The sequence below is a fragment of the Martes martes genome (assembly GCF_963455335.1).
Source record: "Martes martes genome assembly, chromosome: 6".
NCBI classification, from domain to species: Eukaryota; Metazoa; Chordata; class Mammalia; order Carnivora; family Mustelidae; genus Martes; species Martes martes.
Window position 1 is genome coordinate 37,808,774 of NC_137893.1, and position 14,556 is coordinate 37,823,329.

Genomic DNA, 14,556 nt, shown 5'->3' on the forward strand with positions numbered 1-14,556 from the left:
ATTGGCGGAAGGGAATAAGGGCAGAAGAAGGGAAACCAGAAAGGGAAATGAGTGTAAGAATCCAGAAGAGAGATGATGGTTTTATTTGGATAGAGATAGTGGGGGTAAATGCAAATGTGCAAGTCTAAAGATTTGGGAGAGTAGTTCATTTTCTAAGATTTGGTGATTGCTTGGCTGTAAGGAATGAGAGGGAGGGTGGGATGAGGACAACTTCTGGGCCAGGCAACAGGGACAGCAGTAATTCAGTTTATTGAGGCAGGTAATTAATGAGAGGAAGCAGTTTTGGGGGGTAAACTCTATATTCATTTGAGGGATATGTTAAGTTTGAGGTGTTTGTCCAATTGAACATTGAGGTCTGCAATTGGGTGTTATACATAAAGATACCATTTTCTTTTCTGTTCATTATGATTCTATTGTTCTCTCTGAAATGCTTCTTCTAACTATATGTATATCTCAAAATGTCCACCATTTTCTGCTGCTCAGTGCTGTCATGCCTGAATAATGAGACAGCTTTTTATTGGTCACCAGGCTGTTCCAAACCTGCTTCTATATACATCTCAGTTAAATGTTTTCCAACAGAATTTCCATGAAACCTTACAAGATTGTTTTATCTTCCTAAGCAAAAATTTACTTGAAGAATAACATCTGAATCGTGCACTGACAATGAACTTACTAATCAACTTTTCTCTCCTCGCTCTGTTCCTTTTCCCTTTGACAGAGGTCCTCATGGTCCTCTGTGTTTTTATACCAGCTACCAAGAGCTACTACACAAAATTGCCTTCTGCATTTTGTTGGGATATTCCCATTAGAGAGGAAAGAAAGTTTCGGTGATCACATGTTGATGACCCCAAAACATGGCTTTACATTTTTTTTTTAAATATTTTATTTATTTATTTGACAGACAGAGATCACAAACAGGCAGAGAGGCAGGCAGAGAGAGAGAGGGGTAAGCAGGCTCCCCGCTAAGCAGAGAGCCCGATGCGGGGCTCGATCCCAGGACCCTGGGATCATGACCTGAGCCGAAGGCAGAGGTTTTAACCCACTGAGCCACCCAGGTGCCCCGGCTTTACATTTTAATTTAGGTTTTTATGTGGTTTTCTGTTGTTTGTTTCTTAAGAATAACTATTAAGAGTTCTGAGGTTGACATGATCATGAAGTACAGAACTTTATATGTAAAATGAATTGAGAATATAGTTTCCATGAGAGTTGAATGCAGTATTGTAAACGCACATAAGCCAAACAAACCCTTTTTATAGTGTAACAACTGGAACTCGAATTGAAGTAATAACCAAAATGTAAACAACTACATAGAATTAATGAGAATATCTTGATGATCAACTTTCATATTAGCCATATTCTGCTTGAGACTGAAGAAAACTGAAATTCTCAACAGGACAACCTTATTTATTTATCTAAATGTCTGCTGATCCATAGCTGTACACCACTGAGTTGACACTTAGAGAATCTCAACAGTATAATTATTTCTTTGCTTAAGAAATAATTATTTCTTTGTTTAAGAAATATTAATTAAGAAGACAGTGATCATGATGAATTCATCAGCCAACTCCATGTTTCCTGCCATAATTTATCTTAATCCTCCCTTAAACCATCTTACTCAATACAAATTGTCTGCGTGATGGAGCTTACTGTGATGTAGGTGATTAGTAATGTCATAGCTGCTCTCACTTTGTCTTTATTCCAGAATAGAAAAGACGTTTTTACCATGCAAACACACAACTAAGAGCAGAGGGCTTTTCCTTAAGCTTAACTTTGGAGTTGATTTGGCCTATTACATGCCTTATTGCATTTCGTTCAGAATGTTGTATAACTCAGTTTGCTATTATAGCTTCTGTTCTGCGGAGAATATTCAGACAGTCTAATTTATCCTTTGGTGCCAGCGACAGCATGAATAATATGCTGTCTAGAATACAACAGGAAGGGAATCATCTTCATCACTTTCCTGGAATCGTTCCTTAAGCTGGATATGTGGGGTTTTTTTTTGTTTTGTTTTGTTTTTCAGGCTACCTCCAGAACATACTACACAGTAGGGTCCACGTGGACTAGCCTTAGTTGGAAGGAGGCTCCTCGTTCCTCTGATGGGTCATTGTTCTTTCTGCTACTTCCCCCTCTCCCTCTCTCCTCTCTTCTTCCTTGCTGGGGCTTGACAGAGATAAATTACCAATAGTGCTCAAAGTTTGGTAGAAGAAACAAAATTATGTAAAGTACACTAGTATAAATATAGGATGTAAAAACTGTGTTCTTCCTTATGGTCAACTTCTTCCTTTCTACTGGTTTCTAGCTCATGAAGATGAAGTCATGTGATGGGAATAGAGCTATTTTCTGCTTGGGGGCCCCCCTCACATTAGGAGCATAAAACAATGTAAAGGTAAGAGGAGTTGTATAACACCTTTGCTCTAAGTTTTAAGGGAGAAGTTCTCCTTTTTGGTCTCTTTCTTCTTATATTGGCGTGATAAGGACCAGAGGAGCAAGTAAGAACAGATGGGATTCTTCCTTAGACCTGCTTTGACTCTGAGGCCTGGAAGGAATGAAGAGGATTCGTCTCACCACTCATGTGGTCGATTACTAGGGCAGAAAGACAGATGTAGCTGGTAAAATGGAGTGTTTACCAGTCTCGGAACAATAGGAAGACAGGAACTGGCATTTTTTTGTTATTATATTCTTACTGCTGAGCATATACAGAACATAGAACATTGCAGGGACTAAGTAAATATTCATTTAATTAATCATATTATCTGATTATAGGTTCATTGATTAAATGGTTAATTCATTGTCTGGTATATTCTGAATTTATACCGTGGAACCTGGTTGAGAAGGAGGCTATTAGGTAAATGAACACAAGTCATAGGAAGACTGGTATTTCCAGCTCCATCTGACACAACTAAAGCGCCCTGAAGAAAAATGTTAAACTAGTCATAGATGATAGAATGATACCTCTGGATTATGTTGGTTTTTCTCCAGACAGAGATGAACAGTTCCCAATCATAAAATAATGTTTGCTTGCTCCTGTTGGTAATGATAAACGTAAGCTCTCTTTTGTGAAAAATAAAGTAGGGCTGAGACCTCTGGCCAAACCATCACATCAATATAAGCAGATAAGGTTTTCACCCCAATGTTGTGAAAAGGATATTAGCAAATATGGTTACCCCAAAATATTTTTCCTGACAACTCTCAGTATACCTGAAATTCCGTAACTGTAGATGCTTCACTTTAGGTAGTGAATAATTTTGTCTTTCAGATGTCTTCTTTAATAATGCCCAGACTTCAAAATGTTATTAGACAAACCTCTATTTGGAGGACGTTCTCGTGGAGTGGTTGACACATGAGAACATATCTAATTCTTTGAGACCATATGTTTCCATTTGTGCAGGGACTATTAGGTGGCCAGTGAAGTATTGCCAATCTCATTCATGCTTTTAAGCAGGTCTTATATTATATTTAGAGTAATGTTTTTATATTTAGAGTATTTCAGATAACTGTACAAACCAATTCTTTTTTAACCTTTAACTAATAAAACATGATTAAAACCGAATGTTTAGAGAAAGAAGCTATTTGTGTTTATAGCATTATAGAATTTAAGAAGTAGAATCTGGGGTACCTATGTGGCCCAGTTGGTTAAATGTCTAACTCTTAATTTTGGCTCAGGTTAAGATCTCAGGCTCATGATCTCAGGGTCATGAGATCAAGCCTTGTCTGATGTTCCCCACTCCGTAGGAAGTCTGCTTGAGGTCTCACTCTCCCTCTGCTCCTCCTCACGCCCCTCTCAAAGAAATAACTAAATTTTTAAAAGAAAGTAGTACCTAACAGAAAGATTATCATGAATTATGGCTCTTTGGTCTTTTGGTTAAGTTCAAATATAATATCTAGTCTAGGTACCTTATTTTACAAATGGGCAAAGTATATGGAGATTAAGTCACTGCCCTAAGTCTATATAGACAAACAGGGTGTACCCAGAGCAAAACCAGATCATAAGCTGACAGAGGTAGAAGCTTTTTTCTGATTCTCCCAGTTGTAGTCTCCCTCCCATGATTATCTCTCATTAAAGATTGATAACTGTTGTATCCTAGGGTAACCAATCTGTTCTTATTCTATCTACTGCTACTAGAGTTGTTTATATTAGTAAGAGGCCTCGTAGACAACCCTCTGCTACACCAGCTATTTTTTCCTGGCTGTTTCCTTTTCTGTTTGGAGGCCAAAGATTATAAAAGAAAGACTGAAGTGTGCAGCTTTTGGGTGCATAGGCTTTTTAATTAATCAGAACACAAGAGTTTAATTCATCACACAATGGAGGGAGAATGGAAGGGGAAGTAGGAAACTTGGATTCTAGGATTGACTTGCTCACAACTCTAATATGCACCCCATAACTTGAATCATGTCATTTCAGCTTACTTGGACCCAATCTGGAAGATGCAAACTTGGACTAAGTGATCTTTAGTTTTTCCTTTAATTCTAAAACATCTTAGTTCTTACTAAATGTAATCATTCACACTTAGGCCAATATTGATGTTTTTGTTCTACCTAATTCAATACAATATTAACTAAATTTAGAGACAGGGTGATGGTATCTGTTAGTCTGTCAGTATCTGATATATTTTATCCAATTGGCATTAACTCAAAAAAGAAACCATCATATATAATGAACTGGAGAATGTTTTTATTTCTCAATGTCCCATATATTCCTGATCAAGGAATTCTGAACCTATTTTCCAAAAGACTCTGAGTTCAGGAAATCTTGATTTTGTCCTGGGGAAAGAAAGAAAGTATTTGTAATACAGGCTTTGAAAGGTGAAAACATAAAATTTGTCTCAAGTCTGTTTTATCCTTTAAAAATCATGTAAGTGTTGCATTTGAGTTCGTAATATCTCTTTTTAAAATGAAAAGTAATATTTTTAATAATTACCATGTAGTAAAGTTCATGTTTCTGGAAGTTGTGCTGTATTTATTTTGCAGCTTTTAGCACCCACATTTAGTCACACCTGGTCCATCACTGTACAGTGAGAATGTTTATACCTCATTGTGAGAAGGGTGACATGAATTCTTCTCCCTCCCCTCTGGAGCTCTATTCCTTGCAGGTCAGGGAGAGAATGGACCATATAACATTTATTTTATTTATTTGTCTTATCCTAAACCCCTTGCCTAAACTAAAATTTATGATAACTAGATTTTTAAAAAAAAATTTTAAAGGTTTTCTGTTTATTCATTTGACAGAGAGAGAGATCACAAGCAGGCAGAGAGGCAGGCAGAGAGAGAGGGGGAAGCAGGTTCCCTGCTGAGCAGAGAGCCCCATGCGGGGCTTGATCCCAGGACCCTGAGACCATGACCTGAGCCGAAGACAGAGGCTTAACCCACTGAGCCACCCAGGTGCCCTGATAACTAGATTATGAGAAAAGTGATTGCTTTCATAAAATGGTTGATTTTTTGAACAATGTAATTGTATTGAACATTGAATAATTGGAACAGAAAATATTAAGATAGTTTCTAAAGTTTTATCCAGAAGGATTGGTTCATAATAGCTTAAGAACAAGGGCATATTAATATTAAATTTTAATACTAGAGTTTTAGGAGGATTTCTCCAGAAAAGGGTTGCTGAACTCATGGGGGAGGTATGTCACCCTCTCTTCCTTCACAATTCTGCAGGATGCCTGTCAAGGCCAAGAGCAACCTTGCTTCTAGGTACTACTGAAAACCAAACGCATTACATACTCTATGCAGACGAGATGAATAGCTATTTTGAAACCTCTTTAGATAATTCAAGCACTCTAGTGTTGACCAAGGAACATTTAATATTTTACAGAGTGAGAGAAGCATTGTTGCGGTTAAGAGCACAAGTTCTGAAGTTCAACTGACTCACTTCAAATGCTGGTTCTGCCAATTAAGGCTCTGTAACCTTGGCAGTTTTCCTATTCTCCAGGGGCCTTAGTTCCTCATTTTAAGAGGACAGTAAAGGTACTTCTCTCACACAGAGCTGCAGGCAGGGTTACGTGAGATGCTACATAGAAACATTTATACATTTATAACAGTGCCTGGCACACAGTTACTAAGCACTAGCTGCTATTAAACCTCTCCTAAAAGCCCCAGAAATATAATATAAAAAGATGTATCCATTTGTTTGAGAGATTACTTCATGGTTTTCATAAAATTAACATATGCATTTGTATAATTTTCCATATTATGTTGGGGAAAATATATTTGCTATGAAAACTAACTTTATTAAGGCTTTGTTTTGGCATAATATAGTATAAGAATACTCCTAAGCTTCCTGGACAATCTTAACTTCACTAATATGAGTTATGTTAACATGTCTATGGGCCTTCAGAGATGAATAAGGAAAAAGAGACCTTCTGATTGTAAACCACAGGTCTTAATATTAATTCAATAGTGGATAACTCTTACAGCAAGTCAGAGTTCTTAAGAATGCATATGGAGCCTTGTACAATAGTTTTCTGCCTGACATTATAAATTCCCAAACTTATACAGAAAGCACATATTGAAGGGAGGTGTAGAACATTGTCTGAAGACAATACTTTAAAAAAATATTTTAAAATAACTGATGATGCAAGTCTCTTTGATGTATTTAGAGCTTGAGTTTCTGCTATGAAAAATGTAATGGCTGCTATTAATTCTAATTCAAGATGTAGTAATGTCTAATATCAACACATCTAAGATGAATGCATCTTTGTCATAAAATATCTTAGAATAAAATGCTCACAGCTTTTCTCCCTTATTGGTTTTTGTTTTTATGGGGTTTTTTGTTTGTTTGTTTGTTTGTTTGTTTTGTTTTGTTTTTAGGTCCTCTTATCCTAAAGTCACAATGTTTATCAAAACTGATTTTTTGGAATTGACTTCAGTCTTTCCTTTTCTACTGGGGACCAAATTAAGAGATTTATGATTTTAGAGTTGAACATCTGTTTTAAAAATAGAAAAAGGTGAAAATGTGTTTGCTTTTTATATGATGGGGATTCAGGCTCTAATCTTATCATCTTTCTGTATTTATCACTCATGAATTCAATCTGAAATAAATGTACTGATTGCAGAAAATTGATTTAAATTTGCCCACGTTCATATGATTATTTAAATAATAGACTTATAGGACTTGTATGTTATTTTCCAAAGACTGAATCTTCTAATGAGCTCCCTTCCTTTCTCCCTCTCTATATTGTATATACATACATATATCCTGTTTAAGTACTAGAACTGCCTGATAATTTGCAACTTTATTTTTATTTTTTTCTTGCTCATGCATATAGTTTTCAAATTCCATTATATATTTTTCTTTGAAAATTGAATTCTTTGAGTAAACAGCTAAAATTGATTTGAATCTTCAAATGTAGCTTTTATATTATTATATTTTAATTTTACTGCCTTATCAATAAAAATGTAAACCTAGTTTTTTTAAAAGATTTATTCGTTTAATTTTAGAGAGAGGGAGTACACACAAGCACATGCATGAATAGGGGTGAGGGGAGAGGGAAAAAGAGAGAGAGAATTTCAAGCAAAGTTCTTTTGAGCATAGAGCCCAATGTGGGGCTCAATCTCGGAACTCTGAGATCATGACCTGAGCTGAAACCAAGTTGTTCACCTGCCCGAGCCCCCAAGGGACCCCCTAGTTTTCTTTTTGAAACATAGCTAAGTAGTATAAAATTTAAGAAAATGGGAATTCTGTCTAATATCTGTTATTCTTATTTCTTTCAATGGTATCATCTTTCTGCAAGACTCTTGATAACTTCACATAAATGCAAGCTTCCTGATGGTTCTTGAATCCTGACCTGCATTTCGTTCTATACTGTTAAGTGTAGCCTCTTTGAGAGTGATTTGCTTGAACCTCTAGGAGTGTTCATTTTCCTGATTACTTCCCTTGATTATATAGGTAGACCACAGATGTTTGAAGTTTAAATATACTTTATAGATATATTTAGCAGTTTACTCTATTTTTGAAAATATGATTTTTAATCACTTAAAAACATAATGATAGCCTGTGTTTTATAAAGTGTCTTTTTTTTTTTTTTTCCTGAGGCACTTACTTCATATTTCTTGACATCTGTGAAGTGGAAAGGAAGGGAATATGCCATTAACTTTGTTTTTAGCCCAAATTAATTGTGATTTGTCCAAGCTGACATGACCACAAGACTGATGTGTCTTGCACATTTATATTCAAGAGTTCACTCTTTTAAACAACTTGATGTGCCAGTACCATTTGGTTATCAGATGCTATGCTGTTGTTATGCACTATGTATTAGTAAATGATCCTGATTTTCCAAGCACTTGATAATGAAGGGTAGTGAACCAACAGCCTAATCTAAGAACTGGAGGATACAAGCAAATAGTAAGAACACTAATTTATTGTTATTTATTTAAACAAATTTAATGTATTCAATGCATTCATTTATTAGAGAAAGAATGATAGGTAAATAATTTGCTTTCACTATGAATTATTCCAAAAAGTGAGAGGATAATAATTGGTATTTATAGAGACTTCATTATTCTTTAGAAAATAGCACTAACTGATCACTGACTGAAGTGTTCTCCTCACAAGGGCATGTAGAGTTTGCCAGAATAATTCACAATAATTTGAGAATTTCAGTCCTTGTTTATAGAAGAAAATGTGATTATTACTCTGTTTGTATCATACACAATTTTTAATTTAATATCCAGTGAACTACTGTAAGACTTCTCTCCCAAGTAACTACAAACACCAGTTTAGATGACAAGAGCCAATTTCTAATTTGGTATTAGTAATAATGGCACTAGAAGAAACAAGAGAGAAATAGACCAATGTTTAAGATGTTTCATTTGGGGGCACCTGGGTGGCTCAGTGGGTTAAGCCTCTGCCTTCGGCTCAGGTCATGATCTCAGGGTCCTGGGATCGAGCCCCACATCGGGCTCTCTGCTCCACAAGCAAGGAGCCTGCTTCTCCATCTCTCTCTGCCTGCCTCTCTGCCTACTGATCTTTCTATCAAATAAATAAATAAAATCTTAAAAAAAAAGATGTTTCATTTGAATTAAGATGATATATGAAGTCATGATTAGACAAAGATATCTGATCAGTTACACATTTTATGTTTCCTTTTCCTATAGGCCTTTACTTTTTATTTTCACTCAATATTTATCTCTAGCTACAAACGAAATAAAACCCAATGAAAAGCACTGAAGTAATGCTACCACTTTATTCAAGAGATGTAAATGCATATTTATGTATTAGGTTTGCCTTATTTCTGATGATTTTGGTGAGAATTTTACCTTATCATTTAAATAGCATTACTTATCAAAAAGAAACGTGTAATGTCAAGAAGCATAGAGTTTACATAGATAAATAGGTAGATTTGAACTAATTCCAAAAATCTCTTGAAATGGGAGAAATCATAGAGTAAATGGCAGTGTTCCGAACTAAGTGCACATAGCACCATTGGAGAGATGTCAGAAAAACTTGCCTGGAAGGTAATATCTGACATTTACAGATGTTGCTTTCATTACTACATTTAATAAAACGTAACATATATAGATACATTATTTAAAAGACAGAGGTGAATCTATATGCATAGTTATGATTCATCTTTCTCTGTCCCCACAGCCCTCCTTGTGGAGTAGCTAGTGGGAGCTGGAGACATACCTATTTGTAGGAAGAGGGAAAAAAAAAAAAGAAGAAGAAGAAGAAGAAGAAAGTAAGAAATGAAGGGAAGAAGAGAAGGAAGCCAAGAGAAAAAGGAGGACAGAAAGAAGAGGGAGTACTCATACAGTTCATATAGCCAATATGTTTCTTAAATGTAAAGGATATTCTAAAGTAAATAATTTTAAATACATTGTGAGGAGGCCAAATGGCATTTTATTTTATGAATCTATTTTGTTTATGTATGGGCAATGGATCCTAACTCTGTGGCTACTTATTTTTACACTCAGCTGATTCTTTGCTACAGACCCCATGTGACCCTTGAGTTGCACTACTGCTCAGATCGTCTATTGTACCACATTTGAATACTTGGGAATATCTTAGAGTTCAAAGGCATGTATTTCAGTCTCAACTAATATATACTTTAACAAAGTGATGACCAGAGATATGATGCCTAATTTAATTGTCATTGTTCATCATTAAAATGCTTCTGTTCAAAAATTCAGAAAGGAGAAATAATTTGAGATATATATTGTACAGAGATTATTCCATTGGTCCATATTATACTTTTTCCTAGGTGAGTTGCTTCTGGGATTGTATGTGAGTGTGCTTATCTGGCAACTGTCCTACCTTTTTTGTATGTTTATAGTATAAGAATATAAGGTTATTTTTAAACTACATGAGAGATTTTCTTTTTCTTTTTTCTTGTTCTGCTTCTAGTTGTTTACCTAGTGATGATTGTTATCATTTCCAAGTACTGAAATGGATATGCCTCATGTCCTAGAATTTAACTCTCAGGTCTGAGACTACATAACAAGATTTTAAAATTTGTTCCAAGGAATTCTTACCCAAGAAGATAAGGCTGTAAAGCAATATATAACTTTATTGTTTTCTTCCATAACTTCAGAAAAAGCCATTTATCTAACCAACAAAATCCTCAACCAGCCCCGTTCTCAAGGCAATGGATCACTCAACTGGTCAAACCTACTTGCCTATTGGACACCTGTCTATTCACCAACATTCATTCTTAGCCTCCCCCTGTCTTCCAATCCTAAACTATTAAGAAGTTTGCCCAATATCCCCGATTTGATCCCACATTAAAAGATTTGTTTTAAATCATTGGCAAGGAAATCCCTAACCTTAAACATATCCACTTCAATTTCTCCTTCCAAGATACTGCTAAACCTCAGTAAGAATGGTGTTTTTCCTTTTGCAGAAAGTAAAAAACGGCTTTACTTGATCAACAATGTGTCATTCTGGTCTTCTCTTTGAAGAGTGAATGGTAAACACTGCTTTTACTATTTATATTAAAAAAGTATTGAAATCTAGTTTGAGATCCCTGGGAGAACATGCTCAGAATCTAGCTTCCACCTATGAAAAGTATCTAGTCTTACTCTACAGACATTGTGTATTAATGTAAAGTAATCATTAATTATAAATATGTATTCATGTAAAATATAACCATTATTCTGATAATGAAAAAAATGAAGAAATGGCTAAAGGAAATAGGAGACTAGGCTTTGGAATAGTCTACTTAATGCTCTCTTAATTTGGTTATGAACATAATTGTTATCAATATCTTAAATACCAATTTTTTAAAATAAACCTGAATTACTGTATTCATTTGCATTATATATTGAGGGACTGTTAGAAAAAATTTACTTTTAATTAAAAGGGGTTTTGTTTGTTTGTTTGTTTGTTTATTTTAAGATTTTACTTATTTATTTATTTGACAGAGAGAGACACAGCGAGAGAGAGAACACAAGCAGGGGGAGTGGGAGAAGGAGAAGGAGGCTTCCCGCAGGGCAGGGAGCCTGAGGTGGGGCTCGATCCCAGCACCCTGGGATTATGACCTGAGCCAAAGGCAGACGCTCAACGACTGAGCGACCCAGGTGCCCCTAATTAAAAGTTTTAAATAAACTAATTTATAATTGTTTTATATAGTTGAATATAGACTTTTAATTATAAGATGTTTGTTTTCACTGAACTTGTTCTTAAACATTAGTTTTAAAGGAATAATACTTTCTTCTTGAACACACTGAAACGACTTTTTAACCTTTGGGGCTCAAGAAAGGGGAAATGTTATTAAGTGTTATAAAATATGAGGTGCAATTTAAGATCTTGGGACTTTTCGAAGACCTGAAGTTCAACAATATTTTTTCAAATAGGTAGTTTACAGTATCTATAAAACCCACTATAACTGAATGTGGCTTTCAACATGAACTGCTATGATTTCATGGACTTTTCCCCAAGACAAAGAGTTTTGATTTTGAACTGATGTTAAGGAAAATGCCACCTTTGTAATTGCCTTTGCATTTCTAAAGAAGATAAGTAATAAATGCTTCTTTCTAAATAAAACAGAACTGGAGGCATGTTACATTTAAGCTTAACCAAAATGTTAATTTATTTAAAAAAATCTTCTTTTTATATAATCTTTTGAAAAGTGAGCTTTTAAAATAAAATATCATTATTAAGACTATATCTATAACATCACAGGATAACTGTGTTTGATCCTGCAAAATTTTCCCCTTTCATAAAGCCCTACTTATTTACCAAGAAGTTTGATTATATTCAAGTTTGCTGAACTATTCTCTAGTTCATGTATTAAAAACAGTGAAATCCCTTTTCCCCAAATTATGTTTCTAAAAAATACAATCATTACCCAAATTCCTCATACAACATTTAAATTAATATCTTCATAATTCTTTGTTTTGGGATTCAATACCCATCTAAGAAGTGGACATTTCTTCTCTTTTCATTCTAAAATAAAAATATTCACCAAGGTACTAATATTATCTATGAAAAGATAATCACATCAGTTATAGCTGGTATTTTATATATTTTATAATGTTAGCATTTTTTCAAAAAAAAAAGGTTTTTTTTCCCTTAACAGGAACCCTAATGTGCACTGTTTTGTTTTGTTTTTTTTTTTACATGTACAAAATATATGAAGCCTTTTTTTTTCCTTTTTTTTACAGTGCCAATTTAAACAATAAGCAAAATGCAAAACCTGGGAAACCAATAACTACTACAACCACCACCAAGGTGACAGGAAGGATTGAAACAGACCCTTGCTTTTGCCAGTAATAGGCATAGTGTATGCCATTTTTCACACTAAGTTCAGAGGTATACATTTCTTTTAAATTGTCATATCAAATAAGTAAAGTGAACATAAGAAATAATTTATATTATTCAAGCTAAAATTAGCAATGGAATAGCAGTGTGATATTGCTTAGGATGGCAGGTAGCTAATGGAAAATATGGTAATGGATATATCTCGACTGTCACTCCCAGTCTAAATTCAGTTTACTAAATAATCACAATAATAATTCCCTTTTGGTTTCTCACCACCGGCTTCTTCTTAATATGTTTTATTTTTGCATTGTTTCAAAATCATTGCTTCTATTTATAAAAATCTCAAATGTCATATTTACATGTGACCTAGAAGAAGGATCAGAATTCATCTCTTCAAGAGAAAGATAATTATCTATGATACGTTTCCGGGCTTTTCTTGACGAGATATTGCATCTAACGATCAGTTCTTTAGAGCAGGTATAAACAGCAGAAAGGCAGGGGAGGCAACAAGGAGCTGCAGACAATGCCCAGGGTTTCAAGGGAAGGGAAAGGGGCAAGCCTTTGTAAGAGCTTGTTCTGAATTAACAGTGTAAGATATCCAAATGTTTAGGGCTCCCAATATGCTTTTCTTACCAAAGAAAGTCTCATGGTAAGTTGTTTTTACGGACGTAAAAATATAAATTAAGACATTTTTCTTTTTGTTGTGATCTATAATATGTTAGTAAATTTAAAATTTAGGGTATTCACTTGCAGATATTAAGCAGTATTATTTTCCAAGAGATAAAAGTAACAAAAGGAATGATATATGCTTTGGGGGCACCTCGGTGGCTCAGTGGGCTTTAACTCGGAGGGCTTTAACCCTCTGCTTTCGGCTCAGGTCATGGTACCAGGACCCTGGGACGGAGCCCTGCATTGGGCCCTCTGCTCAGCAGGAAGCCTGCTTCCCTTCCTCTCTCTCTGCCTGCCCCTCTGCCTACTTGTGATCTCTGTCAAATAAATAAATAAAATCTTAAAAAAAAATGATGCTTTGTTTTAAAAATCGAATACATCTGAATTATGATTAGAAATCAATTATTTGGAATCTAGTTTGGGGATAAAACTGTTTCTTTAAGAAATATGTAATGATTTTCCACCTCAGCTGGTTAAAAGCAATCTTGCTTTCCTATATTGATCACCCTTTTTATCTAATTTTTTTTCATCGGAAATGCTATCATCATATATGTCCTAATTTCAGTCTCAGATATATGGATGGAATCTAAAGTTTGTTGGGCACCTATGGTATATGTCAGATGCTATCGAATCCTTATCTTACCTAATTTTCACTACAACCCATCAGGCAGATAGTATTACCTCCAGGTTATGACCAAAGACACTGAAGCTTGGTGAATTATAGCAAAATGTACCTACAGACAGCTAACACATGTTGGAGACAGAATTTGATCCTGGGTCTACTGAATTCTAGCAACAACTCTCAATACAAGACTTTCTCCCAGGAATTTTACCTATGAAGTTACTTCTTACCTTTGCCTTGATCCTGTATGTATTGTCCTTTATTTCTATAGCCAGTTTTAGAATTCATTAAAATCCTAGAATTCTTCCCTTTGTAGTGAGTACTTGCTTGAAAATAGATGACACTTTTATAACTTATGATTCTCTGATACACCTATTTTCATTTAATATAAATATTTTTGTATATTAAATAAAAAGAATACAAGTAAAAATAATGAAATGATTTATAAAATAATTAATGCATCTATGTAATTTATATTTAAAATTTTATTATAGTTTATATTTTTATTTATAAATTCTATTTTTATATTTTTTAGTTCATATCTTATTTATTTATTTTTGTAGACAAC